Raw genomic sequence first — 21449 nt, 5'->3', positions numbered from 1 at the left:
AAAGCGCAAGTCCTTTATTGTAATAAGAAACTGTTAGTATTATAGCCTGTACAATATAAATTTGAACTGTTTTGTTTTTCTGACAAAAGAAGATAACTTTGGAGCAATAATGGAGCAATAATGTATTATTTTTTATTACTAAGATAATTTTAAAGAACTTTTTCTTATCTGTTCTCCTATTTCCTTCTTTTGGTGAATTACATATTATTTGGTAACTATAACATCAGCAATTTCTTTTTTCCCCTTTTTATTAATCTGATGCTAATGTTTAGGAAAAAAAATCATTTTAAACAATTTGTTTCATGCTTTTATACATGACATAAGAAGTGAGCATAGGGTGATTCTGCTGTAGTCCTAGATGAATAGATACCAACTTCTTGAAAAATGAAACGCCTGCATTATGGCAATTTTTGCCAATAGAAGAACAATGATGAATATTTTGTCATATATTAATTGTTAATAACCTGTTCAAAGTCCCTTAGAGGCTTTCCTTAGTAAGCATCAAACACTACTTTCTTGAAATGTATGATCACAGATAGTACCAAAGCAGCAGATTTAAAAAAAACGTTTATTTAGATGAACAGTAGATCCAACAATATAGAATGGGAATATTGTAAATTATCTGAAATACAGTAAGCATTGCATGTAAAATCAATATAATAAAATATGAAACCGAGTTCATGTTAATATACTTTCTATTTAAGACATCACCCACAAGAAAGAATAGCAACAACTGAGGTCCAGTAAAAGTGAGTGCAACAGAGAGAGACAGAGAGACAGAGACATTGGTTAAAGTGCTGAACTGAACATGGTCTACTCCTCCTTTAGGCATGTATGTATGCATGTAGGCAGTGCTTTTTTTGTAAAAGAAAAAGGTGCCGGAACTCACATATGCCATACAACCCACCTTGCCTACCCTACAGGGTTCCATCCAAAAAAGGTGCCGGAACTCCGTTCTGAGCGTTCTATGAGAAAAAAAAGCCCTGCATGTAGGCATTCAAAAGGGAAAATACCAAATGCTCTAATGCTATATTTATAAGAATACTTTTGCACCCAAGAGATATTCTTAGTATTCTTAGTATTCCTAGTATTTGTTAAAATATGGGTCCCCTTGCTGAGAGAAAGAGACAACTGAAACTGGAAGGAATATCAAAAAGCAATCTAATGTTTGGCACGTGAACTTTGTATTTTAGCAGCTGCTATCTCTGTGACAAAAGGGACGCGGTGGCTCAGTGGGTTAGGACGCTGAGCTTGTCGATCAGAAGGTCGGCAGTTTGGCGGATCGAATCCCGAGTGCCGCGTAGCAGAGTGAGCGCCTGTTACTCGTCCCAGCTTCTGCCAACCTAGCAGTTCGAAAGCACGTAAAAATGCAAGTAGAAAAATAGGGACCACTATGGTGGGAAGGTAACAGCGTTCCGTGTGCCTTTGGCGTCTAGTCATGCCGGCCACATGACCATGGAGACGTCCTTGGACAAGCGCTGGCTCTTTGGCTTTGAAACGGAGATGAGCACCGGCCCCTAGAGTCGGAAACGACTAGCACGCATGTGCGGGGGAACCTTTACCTTTACCTTATCTCTGTGACAGTCATTTTCATAAGAAAACCTAAAACATAGTCTCAAAATTATAAATATGCTCACCAGCCCAAAAGATTGAGAAACTCTGTTTGGTTAATATATGTGCTTACATGTGTACTTACATACATACAGGTTAAATACTTGTGACATAGAACTTTCTAAAATGAAATACTCTATGCAACAGGAAAGCTCTCTTTATACAAAACTTGCTATCATTATAGCAAGAAAGTACTGATCAGATTATTTGGGACTGTGCTTGGTCTCCTTAGCACCATGTACAGAACGCACATATACTGTATGACAGATCTTAGCTGAGAGTAGAGATTCAATTTTTTTTAAAAAAAAACTTAGTCATAGTAGTTGATGTGTAATGGAAAACTTCAAAGCCTGATCCACTTTACAATCCTTTTGATGGCAGGTTATATCCTGTATATTCCATTTCTTGGCCTTTTCCACTAATGACATCTGCATTAAAAGAGAAATTGTATTTCTCCAGGCTTTCTCCCCTTTTTCTAACTGCTGCTCAGGGAGCTGTTCTTGCAATGCATTATTTCAAAAAATTCTATCTTCCGATGGCTAATTATCAATAACTCAGAGTGAATTTTTAGGAAGATAATATAGTCAGCTTCATAAAGGGTCCATGAGAGCATTTTGCTCTGTCTGATCTGAACCTGTAGGGAAGCCTCAGTGTGAATCAGTGAAAGTAGTATTTTCAGAAATAAAAATTTGATTTATTTATCCAGATTCAGGAAGTAATCATGTTGGCCATAAGAAAATTTAAAAAATCACAAATGTCTCTAAGGTAGGCCTCATGTCAGAAAATAGCATGGAAATTTTAGAAAACTCTGGAATCCTTCATAAATTTACAGCAATAAAGCAAAGAAATGGAGTAAAAATTGGGGGTGGGGATGGGAAATGAGCACAAAGCCATCAAATCAGTTATATTAAATTTTAAAGGGTTTTCATTTTTCCATTCCCATTTTCCTGAAGTTGCCTGGTTTCCAACATTGCAGTTGGTGGTAAAAGGTTACACAGGACTTCTGTGGCCTTTGGTTTTCCTTGATGCATTTGGCTGCTCTAGGCTTCCCAGGTTCTAGTGGTTAGTATGGAGGCTTTTGGATAGTCTTGCTTTGAACTATGGTGCTGGAGAAGACTCCTGCGAGTACCTTGGACTGCAAGGTGATCAAACCGGTCAGTCCTAGAGGAGATCAACCCTGACTGCTCTTTAGAAGGCCAGATCCTGAAGTTGAAACTCAAATACTTTGGCCACCTAATGAGAAGGAAGGACTCACTGGAGAAGAGCCTAATGCTGGGAAAGGTTGAGGGCAAGAGAAGAAGGGGACAACAGAGAATGAGGTGGCTGGATGGAGTCACTGAAGCGGTAGACATGAGCTTAAATGGACTCCAGAAGATGGTAGAGGACAGGAAAGCCTGGAGGAACGTTGTCCATGGGGTCGCGATGGGTTGGACATGACTTCGCAGCTAACAACAACAACTTGGACTGATATCAGATTTTAGTTTTATGATTAACCCTTTTTTTGTGGGGGGGAGGAGAGGAATACAGTGATGATATTAATGAAATCCCTGCAAACAAACAACCAAGCTCAGAGAGTATAAAGAACTCCACAGTTCACTCCTGAACTGTATATATATTCTATTCTGTTGGTAAGTGCCTACAGAGACTTGGCCTCCCTGCCAAGTGTTTGGGCAGATACAGCCCAGTGGATGGGGCTGAATTCCCAGTGGCAGGGGGTGGGCTGTTAGACATTTGGTTGGGTTTGCATGAGGTGGGTACGGAAGTGTAATGATATCTGACAATGACTTTGAAGGATGAAGGGAAGAAATGCTGCCTAGGAAATAATTCAATTAGGAGGAGGGAACCACAGTAGTTTAATGGTCGAACCAAGAAACTTAGGAAAGTTGATCAGGTAGTTAAAGGCTTTTATCTTCAGATGTGTAAGATTCTATTAATGTAGCATTGGCAGGTTGGTGAGAAGTTGGTTGACTTGCAGGTGATGAGAATCTTGGAAGAAGCAGGTAAACTAGATCCATTACATTCAGGTTTCAGGCCAGCATTTAGCCCAAAGATGGCTAAATCTGGTTGCTGTTCTAGACCTTGCATGGGGGTGTTGTTGATCAAATCAATCATCATTTATGTTTTTTTATTATTTTATTCCTATTGCATTCTATTTTTTAATGCTGTTGTTTCTATTGTATACTACTCAGAGTCAGTGAGACCCAGATGGTGCCTAAATTAATCAAATCAAATCAAATGTTTGTTGCTTCATTTTGTACTGTAATATGCATACATTTTTTCTAGGCATTTCTCTTCAGAGTCATAATTTTGCAAATGTTTCTTACCATATGTATATTTTTGTAAGCAATTCTCCTCAGTAGGTGTGTTTAAGTGTAGACTTTTGTGAATAATAATTTAGAAAAAGAAGAATATGTTGATAGGTGGTTGTTTTATGATAGTGTAAATTTAGGAAATACATAAAGTCTCTCATGCTTAAGAATGAATTCATTAGATAGGAATGGAAATTTTAGCTGTTGAAATTCTTCTAACGCTGTTAACAGAGTAAGCAGCACTACAAGAACAGAACATGAAATAAAACATAAAACACCAAAGCATAAAACATATAAGGAATGGTTGCTGGAATTGGGTATGTCTAGTTTAATGAAGAGAAGGGCGAGGGGTCACATGATAGCAGTGTTCCAATATCTCAGGGGCTGCCACAAAGAAGAGGGAGTCAAGCTATTCTCCAAAGTACCTGAAGGCAGGACAAGAGAGAAGCAACCTAGAACTAAGGAGAAACTTCCTGACAGTTAGAACAATTAATCAGTGGAACAACCTGCCTCCAGAAGCTGTGAATGCTCCAACACTGGAAGTTTTTAAGAAGAGAATGGACAGCCATTTGTCTGAAATGGTATAGGGTTTCCTGCCTGAGCAGGGGGTTGGATTAGATGACCTCCAAGGTCCCTTCCAACTTTATTATTATTATTATTATTATTATTATTATTATTATTATTATTATTATTATTATTATTATTATTATTATTATTATTATTATTAAGATTGATGTGTAGTTTGGATGCAAATTCCAAGTTTCTTTCAGCATGTGAGATGGTTATCTCAGAGACAATATTTCAGATTACAATAGAAGTATTTAGTAGTTAGGAAGCAAGATTTCATTTTATATAGGCTGTGAAAGGTAGTATATAACAATCATTTAACAAATTTAATTAATAATAAATAATTATAAGTATGGCAGGAGAGGGATTATATAAAAACTTTAAAGAATACCCAAAAGACCAAATTTTGATTTATTTTGTTTGAGAACCTATAAATCATTTGGTATAGCACAGCGATTTCTTCTGAAAAGTGTGATAGCTATGGAACTCAGCTTTAGAATCTGTTTTGAACAGTAGAGTCCCAACAAATGACAATGTTGTTGAGCACGTATAGAATTACAACTATAATTGGTCACAATCAAGAAAATATTATGTCAGTTGTGTATAAAAATATGAATATAATTCAGCTTTTTCCTCGTGAGTAAAAGCAGGAGGGATTTCACCCCCTCCAAAAAAAAGGATTAAAGAATACATAAACCCAGACAAAGAATTTCACTGTAGTTTCATCTGGAAACAGCCCTGCTTATACAATGATATGTCTCTATCCTCCTCCCCCAGATTAAATCCAGGATTATATGAAATATGACATGTGCATATTATGAAATAGCATTACTTTGTCTAATTTCTGTGTGTTGGTGTGTAAAAGTGAGATTACCTCTTTTCACTTCCTATCCCAGCAGGTGACCCGTATCATCCGAACAGAACCAGCAGGGTTGTCTATTCAATATGTCTGCAGTGGCCTGTAAAAGTCTCTGGATTTAGTGCTTTAGTCTACAAAAAGGTACACTCCTGCCTCATCTAAATACTGAGTCATTTGCAGTTGCCTTTTTTTTCCAGTTGAGCATTTAGGCTTTAGTTTTAATTGCTGTTTGACAACTGAAGACATAATGTTCCAGAAGAAAAGAAAGAAACACAATACATAGGGTTTTATGGCACTCTCATTAGAGTGTCTAATCAGCTGCACACAGGAACTCTTCAAACAGATCTGAGGTAATGTGTGGCATAGCCAGATAATTTTGACAAAGTTCAGTTCTCTAATATTTGCAATTAAACCATCAGAACTAAAAGGGAAAACACAAATGTGTTGTTACTGCACGCAAAGAAGACTTCATTTGTTCAATACTAAGCTGTTTTCTATGTAAGTGTGGTACAAAGGGTCAAGTAGCAAATGGAAACCAATGGATCCAATCAGCTCCTGCATATGTAATAAAATCCAGTATTAGCAAGCAGCAGAGGAGCAAAGCAGCCATCTCATCATGTCTGCCTCCCCAGATCTGTGTGATTAATCCCAAATGGATGTCAACAGGGATTTAGTGTAAATGGAATAGAAGGCTATTCCTGAGAAAGGGGCTATTTATATTTATTTCTATAGTCTCTAATTTCTTTTAAACAACATCAGCAATAAGCTTTTAATTAATATTGAAAGTCTGATAGTTCCTTCAGGATTATTCATAAAGTAGGGTAGAAAAAAATATAAATTAGCAGTTGACATTCTTGTTAAGTTGTACAAGCAAAAGTCTGCATTTTTTTTCTAAATTTCCTTGTTGCACCATCTTTGTACTTTAAATTATTTTCAAATGACAATTTGCAATCAAAATTCTATATCGCTTGTATATGGAAAGAAAAATTTTAATGATTATAGTTGGGAAATACCAAATAAGTTTTTTTTTAAAAAAATGGGATCATAACATCACTGTCAACGCTGCTAACATTGGATGTTCTTGCTTTGACAAAAGATGGAAATGTAGCCATTTTTCCTCTATCACTGAGGTTGTGATCCTAGGACTAGCCTGGTTAGACAAATGGAAACCGTTTATCTGGTGAGAGAAGGGAATGAGGACTGTGAGGACCCAAGCCCCCCCTTAGCTCGAGGAACATTACAGGAGAAAGCCCACCCAATGAGCTAGCGCACATGGCTGCCTTGCCTCAACCAGAATGTACGCTATGTCCCCCCCTTGAGATGGAGGAGATGCAGCAGTATGTGAACAAAAACCTAGCGAGGGGATTTATCGAATGGGCCAAGTCTGCTGTGAGACCCCCGGTGTTATTAAAAAAAAAGATGGGTCACTTTGTCTCTGTGTGAATTATAAAGGTCTGAACATGGTGAGCGTGGAAAACAAATACCTCCTCCCACTCCTGAAGGACTTACTAACCCACCTGGCAAAGGGGAGAGTCTTCACTAAGTTGGACTTGAGAGAGGCTTATTCCTGGGTGAGGATAAAGGAGTGGAAGACTGCTTTTAACTGTCCCATGGAGAGCTACCAAATTAAAGTCATGCCATTTGGACTACAGGGGGCTCCAGCTGTCTTCATCAGCTGATTAATCAGGTACTATATGACCATTTATACAAAGAGGTTTTGGTGTATCTTGACAACATCCTGATATACAGCACAAATATGGCTGACCATGTAAAACTAGTGAGAGAAATGCTAAAGAAACTGCTGAACGCCAAACTTTATGTTAAACTATCAAAGTGTGAGTTTCACCAGACCTGACTGGATTATCTTGGCTACAGAATTTCCAGCGAGGACATTGAAATAGATCTGACCAAAGTGAAAGCCGTAATTGAATGGCAGCCCCCAAAGACTCGCAAACAGCTCCAAAGCTTTCTGGGATCCGCCAACTTCTACTGTCAAGTCATCCCCTCCTTTGCTGAAATTGCCCTAATCCTTACGGAATTACTGAAAACAGACAAAGAGGTAGGAAAGCTGCATCTGGGCCAACCACTAGCATGGACTATGAACTGTGAAACCACTTTTGAGAATTTAAAAAGACTATTTGTGGTCAAACCGGTCTTAAAGCATCCTTGCTCAGGGGAGCCCTTTGTGATTCAAGCCGATACCAGCGACGTGGCTATTGGAGCTGTGCTACTGCAAAAGAACCAGAGTGGGACCCTACAACCTTGTGCCAACACCTTGAGGTGGGCTGTGTGGGAAAAGGAAGCCTTTGCAATCTGTTGGGCTCTATTAAACTGGCGACACTGTCTAGAAGGGAGCAAAGCGCCTTTCGAGGTATGGACTGATCACAAAAACCTAGAAGCACTAAAAATTCCCTGCAAATTGTCCCCAAAACAAGTGCGATGGGTGCAGTACTTTAACCATTTTAATTTCACCCTAAAGTACATACCGGGATAAAAAAACTTCTTAGCTGATGCTCTATCCAGACTGCCCCAGTACAAAAGCCAGCCTGAAGAGGTTAATAAGGCAATTATGTCCAATCCACAAACTGCTTCTCAATTCATGCCATGCAGAGTCCCACCTTCAAGAGCCTCTAACCCTGATGACCCTGGGGCAAAGAAAATAAAAGAGCTCCTCACCAACCAATGAGTCAAGGACAATCAAACCTCCCTAACATGCAGAGATGGTTTGGCATACAAGGGGGGAGAGCTATATTTGCCAGAGAACCTCTGCCTTAATGTTCTCCAACATGGCCATGACGTAAAACAGGCTGGGCACTCTGGATATTTAAAAAACACTACCTACACCTCATCCGCCGGCAATTCTGGTGGCCGGGATTGAAACAGGATGTGGAAAACTATGTCCGGAGTTGTGCTGTATGTGCCACTATGAAAAGAATTCCGGGGATTCTTTAAGGAAAACAATGCCTCGAAGTTCTTTTTAAGGGATTCATATGTTGGAACATGACAATTACACTGAGTTATTCAGTTATTCTATCTTTCCTTAGAATTCAAGCTGTAATTAGGAAAACAGGGGCTTAATTTAAAGGTATCTTTTCATCAGTGAAAGTTTCTACTTATACATAGAAAAGTTCTGAATTTAGTACAAGTAGTCCTTGATTTACAACTGTAATTGAACCCATGAAATCAATCATAAGTCATGATAGTTGTAAGCTGGCTCACATGGTTACATCTCACCTTACAACTGCTTTTGCAGTGGTCATAAAATGAACAAAATGGTTTTTAAGGAGAACCCATTGTTTGCTATGGGGATTTTTTTTGGTGGGAACTGGAAGTAAATGCCAGTTTCCAGCAAAAACACTGCTAATTGTGGTCACATAACCATGGGATATTGCAAATGGCCCTAAATGTGGACTAGTTTCTGAGCCCCCAAAATGCAGTCATGTGACTATGGGGGTGGGGCTTCAAAACTTTGAATTCAACTCCTAAGTCCCTTTTTGGGGCCCATTGTAACTTTAAATGGTTTCTAAAAAAAAAGTCATAAGTTGAAGAATACTGTATCAAATTACAAAACTGAAAAGGAGGCTGGTCCGAAAGTAGTGTTACCAGAAATTATTCTATTAGTTTCACCAAAAACTGAAAAGGAAAAGAAATTTTCATCAATATCTTTTGTAGGCTTTTATGGAGACTCTTTCAGCCTTCTCTAGAAGTCTTTTAAGATTCTATAACATCCTGTTCCATCAGTGAGAACCGTTTATGATTTTTGAATAATTTCCCTATAAAGAAAAACAGAACACTATGTGATTCTTAATATGTCCTCTTTATGGATTTCATATAGACATCTGTCTGACCAATGTGAGAACTGAATGCTGAACTAGATAGGTATGATCTAATGTGGTTATTTTGTTTTAAAAGGGAACTAGGGGATCAGCCATATTGGACTTAATTCTCACTAACAGAGATGAAATGTTGAAGCTACAGGAATCTTGGGTGTGTGTGGGGGGTGATCATGCAATATTGGAATTCAATATTATGCAAGCACAAGCAATAGAACATAGTCAAACTAGAATCTTGGATGTTAACACAGCTAATTTCAATAAACTTAGAGACAGCTTGGGAAGGATTCCATGGATGAGAATCCTCAAAGGGAAAACAACTCAAGAAGCTTGGGAAATTTTGAAAAGTGAGATTATAAAAGCCCAGTCTAGCACACTACCAATGAAGAAGAAAAATAAGAGCTTTCAAAAGAAACCACCATGGCTGCATAAAGAACTCTCTGATAAAATACAAAGACAAAAAGGACAAGTATAAAAAGTGGAAAGAGGGGCACATAACTAAGGTAGAATATCAGCAAATAACTCGAGCCTGAAATGATGAAGTGAGGAAAGCTAACACTAAAAATGAAGTAAGGCTTGCGACAAAGGTCAAAAATAACAACAAAAAAAGCTTATTTCAACATGTAAAAAACAAGAAAAAGTTAAGGAAATGATTGGTCCATTAGTGAGAGAAAGTGGCAAGAAGGTGACAAGCAACAGGAAGAAAGCAGAACTATTTAACTCGTTTTTTACAACTTAACTCCATTTTTATACAAAGGGAAGAAATAGTTCAACCTATCAAAAACAGTACTGGAAAAAACAGATTAGAAACACAAGTTAAAATAGGCAAGAAAATGGTAAGTGAGCACCTGTCTACCCTATAAGAGTTCAAATGATCAGGGCCAGATGGATTACACCTCAAGGTTCTGAAGGAACTGGCAGATGTGATCTCAGAACCACTGAACTATATGTTTCAAAGATCGTGGAGCACTGGGGAACCACCAGAGGACTGGAAAAGAGCTGATGTAGTTCCCAACTTCAAAAAAGGGAAAAAATAGATCCAGGAAATACAGACCTATCAGCCTGACCTCAATACCTGGGAAGATTCTGGAAAAGAGAATCAAGCAATGAATCAGCGAACACCTAGAGGCAAACAAAGTCATAACCAAAAGCCAACATGGATTTGTCAGAAACAGATCATGCCAGACAAATCTTATTGCATTATTTGACCAAGTGACAAAATTAGTGGACCAGAGAAATGCTGCGGATATAACTTACTTGGACTTCAGTAAGCCATTTGATAAAGTAGACCACAACCTACTACTTAATAAGATAGAAAAATGTGGGTTAGACAGCATCACTATCAGATGGATTCGTAGCTGGCTGACCGGATGTACTCAGTGTGGTCCTCAATGGAACTGCATCTACATGGAGGGAAGTGTTTAGTGGGGTGCCCCAGGGCTCCATTCGGGGCCCAGTGCTCTTCAACATCTTCAATAATTTGGATGAGGGGATAGATGGGGAACTCATCAAATTTGCAGACGACACCAAGCTGGCAGGAATAGCCAACACTCTAGAAGATAGGCTTAAGATACAGAAGGATCTTAACAGACTTGAACACTGGGCGCTATCTAACAAAATGAAATTCAATGGTGAAAAAAGTAAGGTTCTACATTTAGGCAAGAAAAAAAAATGCACAGGTACCGTATAGGTGGTACCTTGCTCAATAGTAGTAACTGTGAGAGGGATCTCGGAGCACCTGAAGGCAGACAAGAAGCAATGGAAGGAAATTAATCAAGGAGAAAAGCAAATTTCCTGACAATTAGAACAATTAATAAGTGGAACAACCTGCCTCCAGAAGTTGTGAATGCTCCAACATTGGAAGTTCTTAAGAAGAGACTGGACAACCAGTTGTCTGAAATGATTTAAGGTTTACATTTTTGTCTACCTATCGAGTCCTTACCAAGGACCTGGGATAGGCAGATGTGGATGTTTGAATTGATGATATTACAGATATCACAAGATGGAAGCAGTTCCTAGTAAGGCTGCCTTTTGTAATTGACTAATGATGAATTTGTCAATGCCAATGGTGTTCAAGTGGTGCTTCTGTGGTTTTGGGATTGCACCTAATGCACTTAATTCACCTATTGCTATTGGTACTACCTTGTTTGCATTTGCCACATTTGTTCTATTTCTATTTGTAGGTCTTTGTATTTTGTTATATTCTCCAGTTCTTTCTCTTCTATTCTGCTGTCTCCAGGCACTGCCACTTTCAAGACTTTTTTGCCTTTCTTATTGATAATTGTTAAGTTCGGGGTGTTATGTAGCAGGTGCTTGTCTGTTTGAATTCTAAAGCCCCAGAGCAATTTAACATTTTCATTTTCTAGGACTTTCTCTATTTTATGATCCCATCAGTTCTTGCTTGCAGGCAAATGATATTTCTTGCAGATCTTCCAATGCACCATTGTTGCTGTGCAATCTTCTTGCAGCAGCTTACCAGGTGGTCCACTGTTTCTTCAGTTTCTTTGCATAGGCGGCACTTACTGTCTGTTGCTGTCTTCTCAATTTTGACTTTGTATGCATTTGTCCTTAAGGCTTGGACTTGTGCAGCCAGAATTAGTCCCTCAGTCTTCTTCTTCAACTCTCCTGCTCTTAGCCATTGCCATCTTGTTATTATCTGCTTTCCCAGCTATTTTTTTTTCAATGTACTGGCCAAAGACCTAAGATGGCGGCGCCTGGAATGGCTGCGGCTGCATTGGCTCTTGAAGGCGAATAGTTTTGGGAGGGATATTAAGGGCTAGTATAGGCCACATGATCAGGAAGATTTTAATGTGTTTGAGCAACATGGTGGAACTAAGGTAACATACGACATACGACCAACAATCTTTGCTGGCATGGCGAGTTTCTAGTTGTTTTGGAACTGTTGGTGAGACCGTTAAAAGTCGTTGGCACTGTTTGAATTTGTTCTACCAGCAGCAAGATCTGACTGCTGGCCTAGTGATGGATTGTATTGCAAATCAGGGCTGTTTCCAGAGGAGGCAGAGGAGGAGAGGACCTGGAGCTTATGGAGCGAAGGAACTGGATGAGGCTGTCGGCAGGCCCAGAGGAAGAGAGAGAGGCTTTTGGAGGAGTTGGTGGCAGTGGCAGCAGCATGCTCCAGGGGTGAAAAGAAGCAAGGCCTCTTAAAGGAAAAGGTGGAAGTCAGGATCAGAAAAAGGAAAGAAGGCGAGGTTGTCAGAATACAAGCTAACTTGAGGGCTAATCCACATGAAGCCCCATTTCCATCTGTCCTGTTTGCCATCGTTCACTCCCTAGAGACTAAAATGGACAATGTGAAATTTGAGCGGGCCACGATTCTACAAGGAGTATATATTGGAGGTGGTGACCCTTTGAGAGCTGTATGCAACGAAATTTCATTTTGATGTATGCCGATTGGTGTACATTCAAAGTGACAATAAAGTTATCATCATCATGTAGTGTTTGTCTTCCCATGCTTCCATTCTGTTCTTCATTTGGTCTTTCTTGTAGGCCAGTTTGGTTTTTCCAGTGGTCAGTAAGCCTTCTTGATATACTAATTTCAGTGCATCTTCATCATTGTCCTTCAGATAGTCTTCCAAAGCAATTTTTTCTTCTTCAACCATCTGATGTACTTGCAACATTCCACGCCCACTTATTTGCATTGGTAGATAAGAGTCTGTCAATGTCACAGCGTGGATGAAGAGCATGATCCATTGTTATTATTTTTCTGGTCTTCCTATCCATTTCTTTTAGTTATTATTATTGTTGTTGTTGTTGCAATAGCACTTAGACTTATATACTGCTTCATAGTGCTTTACAGCACTCTCTAAGTGGTTTACAGAGTCAGCTTATTGTCCCCAACAACCTGGGTCCTCATTTTAATGACCTCAGAAGGATGGAAGGCTGAGTTAACCTTGAGCCGGTCATGATCATACTCCTGGCAGTCAGCAGAATTAGCCTGCAATACTGCCTTCTAACTATTCTAACCACTACTTATAAAATACAATTCATATTTTATTTGATTTACATGGTTTGAACAAGTAGAAAAGAATGATATACTATTTGTCTTAAGCCAGCTATGAATACATCTGGTATTGATGCTGTCTAACCCACATTTTTCTATCTTATCAAATAGTAGGTTGTGGTCTACTTTATCAAATGCTTGAGGTAAAAACACTGTTCTATAAGAAAAAATCTACATGTTGCTGATGAATAAATAAGAAGAAATCATTTATAGGAAGGCTGATTGTAAATGCTCCACATCTATTGTTGGATCAAGGCCACAGCTTTCACATATGAAACTATTATTCAAGACAAAATATTACCAATCATTCTACAAAGGATTATCTAACTCTTGGGATATTTTGAATGTGATATATTTGTTTATTAGCTAGGAAAAAAAGCTAAGAAGAATCAGATGATAAATTCAATAATAGTGAGTAATCAATCAAGTGCTAAAATGATAGATGCCAACAACTTTCCCCCAGGAAAGCCAGCAGACAGAACTGTTTTGCAAAATTAGGTTGAATAACTAGAACATGTCAAAGTACTGCAGAATGCAAATCTATGTCTTAGGTCTTCTATCTGAAAATATACAGCTACTGTGTCTGCAATATCAAGTAAATAAATATAAAATCTGAACTAAGATAATAAGTACTATTACTCATTACTTATAAAAAAGCAGCCAGTATGTAATTGACCTAATAACAACATAGAAAGAAACTTTTATAGTCAAGTGTTTAGGCCACAGTCATCTATAATTAAAACCTCACTTCAATATGCATGAGACCAAGAAGCTGGATTCTTTTCTTGGAAACAGAAGTCAAATAATGTACTATAAAGCAAACTGCAACTTCAAAGCTGACCTAGCAAAACCACATTTTCCACAAAAGGATAGTATAAAGATTAGCTGGCCTGTGAAGGTATAGTCTCTGCGGAGTTGAGCTCGTTTTTGATAATGTTCATGGAATTTGGAAGCAATTTGACATTACAGGAAGTTTTGAATTTCTCAACCAGTATTTTGGATTGCAGCAGAATACAAATTTAATAAACAAAAACTCTGTCCATGGGATTCCTAGTTGATTCTGCACAAGGCTACCAAGGGTGAAACTCAGTTTGCTTCTAAGGCCAAGGGCTAATTTGCCAAGCTATAATTTCAGAACTGATGTGTGTATAAATATGTATTTGGGAATATGGATGCCTATTCATCATGAAGTTCCAAGTAACAGTAAGATGGGTATCTTAGATATATGAACCTTGATAATTTTTCCAAGACTTTGGGAATAGAGATTATTTTGCTAGAACTCTGATAGGCATAATACAATCTCCTTTCAAAAACCAAGACAGACTAAAATGTATTAATCAGGGCATTTTCCTTTCTGTAAAATATACACACAAAAATATGAAATATAAATATTAGCTTTTCAAAGAAAAATGTGAAGAAATAATCTACAGTAATCATATAACTTTATAAGGTGAAAGAAGAAAAGAACAGAAAGAAATTTATTTTTTTCTTAAACAAATAGACTGAAACTGCCCAGCATTAATGTTTTGGGTTGAATGAAATAAGAGTTAGCTGTTCTAGCAGTATTCTCATGAGCTGATTGCTAATCTGAACAATAACCTGATCTGTTAAATTACATTAATTTGTCTTTATAATGCATAAATAAGATATTATAAAGAAACTGTCATTAGTCAGACAGCCATAACAAAGCATCATATCTGTCCATTTAATCATTATACAAAATGTTTTAGCAGATGTAACTTAAATTGTATTAGAATCATAGTCAGACACCTTTTCTAAAGCTTATGTTGAAATTGCTGTTTTTCCTCCATTCTGCAGGATTCTGCACTTTGAAAAATAAAGTAATTAAAGAAAAAATAAAAAGTGTAGGATGAAGTTACATAAAATTTCATCACGTTTGCTTTCAGTATTGAATATAGAGTTACATGTCTGCTTCCTATTTATGCATATATATTCTGTTATTGTTTTAGTATATTTTGAAAATTGAACATGATTCTCTATCCTTGATCTCACATTAAATGAGACATGTATGAAAGTAATATTTGGCCATTTTTAATTGGAATATTTTGATCATGCTTTTTAGTTATGAATAAATTCAAAATATGGAAAACTTTAAATAAGAGACTATGTTTGTATGGGAACAAGGTATGGCAAGGCCCAATTGCCTGCAATGTTGGCATTTATTAGAATTATCTTTCTAACTTCTGCTGCTTTCTCATAGCCTTTTTGGAATGTACAGTCATAATCCAGGTAATATAACAGGGTTTTATTATTTATAAGCAAAATAAATAGATTTTGCATATTTAAATGTGTTGGATTCAACTCCCATTATCGCAGTCAATATATGTCTGTTTAGGAAAGGCAGCTAAAATGCTATACCACAAAGAAAGAAAGCAAAATCACATAAGGGCAATATCACTAGATCTTTGCAAAATTTTCAAGGGATGTTTCAATTTAATGAAGTTTTGATGGAATCACCCCACTGAACAGATTCACAAACTGAAGATACCCTCAAAGCCCTTTATAGACTTTCATGTGCTTGATGTTTTCTTTAATTTCTTGGGTTGATACAGACATTATAGAATGCTGCGATTTCCCTCCCATAAATGACGAATGTAGGTTCTATGACACTGGCATGAGATAATTAGCCAATCTCTGCCTATGAGAACTTTTTTAGGATGCCAAGATATTCCTACTTGTTATCAGCATACAACTTTGCTCTTTCTTGTGCTAATATATTTCTACAATTGTCATGCCAATATAACTGGGATTTTTCCAATTCTCAGCACTTTGAAATGAGCTAGACTGAAATTTTTAGTATGCAATCTTGGATCTAATTAGCATACCATCTTTGGGTAGAACTGTACTTTAACTTGGCATGACTAGATAAGGATTACCTTTTGACACTAAGAATGGGTAAGGTAAAGGTAAAATTTAAAGGCTCTGGCTAAACTGTTTTTAAGAAAAAGGGAGTAGCAAAACTATCAATATGTTTTTGTGCCAGTTTCTTTTTGGCATTATATTTCATCAAAAATATGTTATTATTAAAATAGTTGGAGAAGAACACTTGCAGTATTGGTTCAGCACAATTGCTGCAGAGAACATTTACATAATTTGTAAAATAAAATGTTATGCTGTCCTCTAACAACACTGCCTTTAAAGAGCTGGAACATACATTGAAACTGAAGTTGGATAATCCTTGAAGGTGTTCACTGAAGATTGACAGAGTTAACATTATCTAATGTTACTATTTGTTTCTCTTCATCCCATTCTATTAAATGTTTCTTTATTATAGAATGTTTTATCAAATCAAAACGTAAGATGGCTTCAATATGTTTACCTTTGAATGTCATAATGAAAACTGGAATTGAATAATCTAGTCAAATCTTGAATCTCCAGTTCAAACCAAACCTGATTTACACAGACATAATCTGTATCAAATAATTTTCCCAATGGCTTCTCCCTTAATTGGATCAATTCAAACTAATAATGTTGCTGGAGGAACAGATTATTGACACAAATACCTGACACTCTACCTCTCTACAGTCCCATGTATTTTTCTTCTCTCTGTTGCTTTTAAAAGTTTGCTATGATAGAGCTTTATAAAGCAATAAAATAGCTTTCTATAGTAAATATTTTGAAGAAATAACTGTTGATTCTAGATCATCATTACCTGTCCCCCACAGGTAATGTTGTGAATTTAAGAAAGTTATTTATTTCAGGTGTCAAATGAGCTTATAGTATTTGTGATATTGAAAGAAATGATTTTGCAATTAATTTTGAAGCAACAATAAATGCTCTACTGCTAGTAAAATATTCTTAAATGTTATAGTATCAGTTATTTAAAAAGGAAAGAAAAATAGATATAGAGGGAGGTTAACATTAATTTAGCTTTGATTTCATTTCTTGGAATTCAATCACAATAGTGTGTTAAAAAGTATATGTTATACATGTTGAATAATCATTAAATTTGAGGGGGCTTGATGGCACAGTGTTTAAAGATGCTGAGTTAGTCAGCTGGAAAGATGACAGCCCGGGTTCATGTTTTGAATGCCATGCAACAGGTTGAGCTCCTGTTCTCACCCCAGCTTCTACCCACCTAGCATTTCGAAAGCATGCATATGTGAGTAGATTAATAGGTACCACTTTTGGTGGGAAAGTAAGCCATGCTGATCACATTATCACAGGAAATGGACAGTGCTGGCTGCCTCGGCCAAGAAACAGAGATGAGCACTACCCATAGCATTAGACACAACTGGACAGAGAAACCTTTAGTCATTGCATAGTTCCATTCCTATAAGTATATAGTTATGGTTAGGCATTTGTATTTTATAATCACAAGCCTGGATGATATTAAAAGGTTTATTTTTATATTCGGCCTAAAATAAAAAAGGTAATTGTATTTATTTGAGCACCAACATAAGTCAGTCAACAGCCAGCTTTCATGCCCAAGGCAGAACTAGAATTCACAGTCTTCTGATTTTTAGGTCAGCACTTATTATACCAAAGAATAAAGGAGTTCAAACTAATTTGAGACTATAATATTAAGTAGAAATAAAAACTGAAACAAGTACCGGTATATATAACCATCTTCCCATTGTAAGATTCAGTCATATGTTATTTATTTATTCAATTTCTATGCCTGCCCATCCAAACTACTTGATTCTGAGTGACTAACAATACTTAAAAATGAGGGGGGGGGGAGAACCAATATAATGTTACTTGCATAGCACAGATCTATGTGCAAATCTGGATGAGGTCCATTTCTAAGAAAAGCATAATCCTGAAGCAATATTACAAGGTGTCCTTTTGCAAAGAAACAATGTCACTGTCTGAGGCTGATCATATGTGACTGACCATTCTTGTATCTTTCCTACAGTACAATTATACTTCTGAGAGAGAGTGAGCAGAACTTGGCTATATTCTGCCTTTCTGATTCCAAGCAGCCCTGAAGATAAATAGCACGCAAAACTTCAAAGTATTGGAACATATGAAAATATGTATTCCACACTTGGCAGAAATACATCCAAAGGAAAAGCATTCATAAAGAATCCCCTTAACAGGTAAAATGCATGAAAAGATTTGGCATTTCCCTTTTAATGAGGTTGCTTCCTATCACTAGTAGTATCCTTGTCAGGAAGGCAGTCTTACCAATCTTTTCCTATGCGGTGTAACACAGGCACATGGCAGGGATTATTTTAGTCTTTTATCTAAGAGGATTACCAGATAAATGAATAAAAAAAAAATCCATTCCACAGAAATGAAATTGAGTTTGAAGAGAAGATGGATATTTCATAGATGTCATACTAATTTCTTACACCGTAAAAGTAAAGACAGAAAATTGAATCAAAATACTGTATTTTAGAGTATGGTGAAAACCGACTTACTGTTGATGATGTGATTCAAGATATCTTCGTTTTTTTCTAAATTCACCTTCCTATAAGAACAAAACATGCACAAAATGTTTTTGATTATATTAAACAATATAAAGCCAGACTATTCTACAAAAATAGTTCTGAATGGAAGAACAGAGATAGGCAGCTTATGGTCTTCCTGGGAATGAATTCAACAATTTAAACCAATCAAATGAAAATGGCAGCATATAATAAAGAAACCTAGTATGACCAATACTCAAGAGGTTTATATGAGTAATTATTTCTGAAAGACCATAGAGTGTCTGGACTTGTAGTAAGACCATGAAATTTCATCAGGATTCGTAGAGAATAAGCAACAGAAGTAATCAGAAGATGGAACCCCAAAGAATAGGTCATTAGATAGAGAAGGGTAGTTTCCTGTCTTCTGCCACCTCATTTTGATATTTTCTATTCTCTTTCGCAAGCAGAAGCCTGCAGGGTAGGAATAGAGAAGTCTTGGTTTCAGCTGATCATCTGGACCCAACAGTTTAGACCAAAATCTGCACAAAATCAATCCAAGAATTACATATAGCTCTAGGGACACAAACTGGCAAATAATAAGATTTGTGTTACAATTATTATTGACTGGATACAACTGTAGGAAAAGGGAAACTATTATTGTGGCATTTTAAATTAATTGATGCATTGTCACCTTCAGTACAGCTTAGCTTATCGGATGAGGTGGTTAGGATGATATTTTTAGGCTGTGTACAATGGACAGTTTTCTATACAGACAATTCCACAGAGTTTTACACCGGAGTTGCATAGATAATCTTCAGTGAGAAAAAAATGTTTCTTTCATCATGCTATCTTTGCCTATTATTGCTACATGTTTGTATAGATGTTTTATCAAAATAAAAAAAAATATCCCAATTGTTGTTTTGAAGGGTTAGGCTTAAAATTAGCTTTTATATGGTAAAGATGGGAGTGCGGACTATGTCAGTTTTTCTTACATAGGCACATTAAAAAGCCATAATAAAGGAGTGTTTCTGATTATAAATACTTCCATTGCAAAATTAATTTGCTATTACATGGCTTACATGGTTTGCTGTTAACTTAAGTTTTGGCCTTGCAAAACTATGTTGAGGATAACAAATAGGAGAACATGAGATGGAAGAAGAACTGCTGAAGAATGTTAAATAGATATTTTTAAAAAAACAACACTGTAATAGTTTTTTAAAAATAAAAGTAGTGTAAGGAAAGTTTAAAATCAATAATACAAATATTTAAACTTTAATCAGTCTCATAACCATTTGGCCCTATGTCATATAATTGTATAAGATGAACAAAAGTATAGGCATATTAATTTTTTCTCTTTATTTTAAAATATTTCACCTAGCTCTTTCTATATTTATATCTATATATCTATATATCTATGTATCTATATATCTATATCTACATCTATCTATATATCTATCTGATCCCATAATGATAAACTGCCCTTTCCCATCTCATAATCTAAAAACCTGAAACCATTGCTGTCTCATAAAAAACAAGGACAATAAAATATTATTTTTCAAAAATAGTGTTCATTTAATTCCATCTTCTTATATTTAACCAATAATTCTTTATATAACATACTGGAACATTAAATCATCCATCCATGGCTATGTTTCCTATGAGTCCACTGCACAGGGTGAAATCTTGTAATGACAACTGTATTTCCTTAAACTGTTATTGCAACATCTGTCAACTACAAGATCCTAAACTCATTTCAATAATGTTTCAGAGGAGATAAGATTTTTGCTAAAAAAATCTTTTGTTTTCATGAGAAATAGAATAAAATTATTTTAGCTATAACTGCCTGCTTTTTGCAATATCACATCACAATGCCTTCAGTATATTTTTATAACTAGAAATTATTCTTTCAAGACTCTGGAGCAATCAAGTACATAATGTGCATCGTATGTTTAATTTACTCATAAGATTCTATGGATTGGGATGAGTGGTTTCACTGAGATTTGATTCTGGTGAAGCCTGAAGACAAATAGAATGAAAGAATTAGTCAACAGCAGAGGGAAGTGGAAAAAAAACCCTTGACATTACATACTGAATGAATACTGTACATAGGAAAGAACTAATGGAATGACATATTTAGGATTTTGTAGAATTTATCTACTTATATGTGACATCAGCCCACTATATTTAGAAAATAAAATTGTATGATGTGTGTGAATTCCTAACATGAGACCATATATTATTATTACTATTCCCTGTAGAAAGCAAACAATCTTGGATTTCTCAGTGACCCCTTCCAGCTGTATGATTTTATGTCTAAAAAGAAAACTTGGGAAAAATTCAAAATGCTCAGCCAAGTAATAGGCTTGAATATTTTTTTTCTTTTTATTACCCCTTAATCTCTTTGTTTTAGGATAGAACAGTGGTGACTGAGTGGAGCTGAGAGTTTACTGGCTGGATACCTTCCCTGATGCCTATCCAGAGTTCACAGCAGATATTTTCTCTTTGTGTCCTGAAATCTACTGCTGCCTAGGATTGAACTCTTAACTTTCTGAGTGGGAGGCAAGCATCCTCACCTCTAGGCCACCACACCACGCATCAGTAAGCTTGAATTAAATGAGATGCTATATTTAGAAACTGTAACAGATAGTTTCTCCAAAATTAAACTGGTATATAAATTTAAAAAAATATTGTGAAGATTTTCTGTCTCTTTTAGTTTGTTATGTGCTTTGAAATGAGATATTATATACAGCATGTAAAACAGAAAAACACTATGTTGTAAAAATGCTACAAATAATTCCTTATAAACCAAGACATGGAGAGACTACAAGCATTTCCTCCTTCATTTGATAGTTGGACTACTAACATATACTGTTT

General features: G+C 36.4%; 1 protein-coding gene across 1 annotated transcript in view; it reads right to left on the bottom strand.

The window, feature by feature from the left end:
- The window catches only part of SYT1 (synaptotagmin 1), a gene marked incomplete at its 3' end in the record, with an annotated part of 226784 nt that extends 208173 nt beyond the window's left edge, over positions 1 to 18611 (bottom strand). Inside the window, exon 1 of the mRNA XM_081331976.1 lies at positions 18588 to 18611. The remainder of the gene's footprint in view (positions 1 to 18587) is intronic.
- Positions 18612 to 21449: the final 2838 nt, after the last annotated feature.

The sequence above is a fragment of the Vipera berus genome (genome assembly GCF_964194415.1).
Source record: "Vipera berus genome assembly, chromosome: 6".
Classification (NCBI taxonomy): domain Eukaryota; kingdom Metazoa; phylum Chordata; class Lepidosauria; order Squamata; family Viperidae; genus Vipera; species Vipera berus.
Note: the sequence above shows the minus strand (reverse complement) of the source record. Positions and strands in the feature narration are given on the sequence as shown.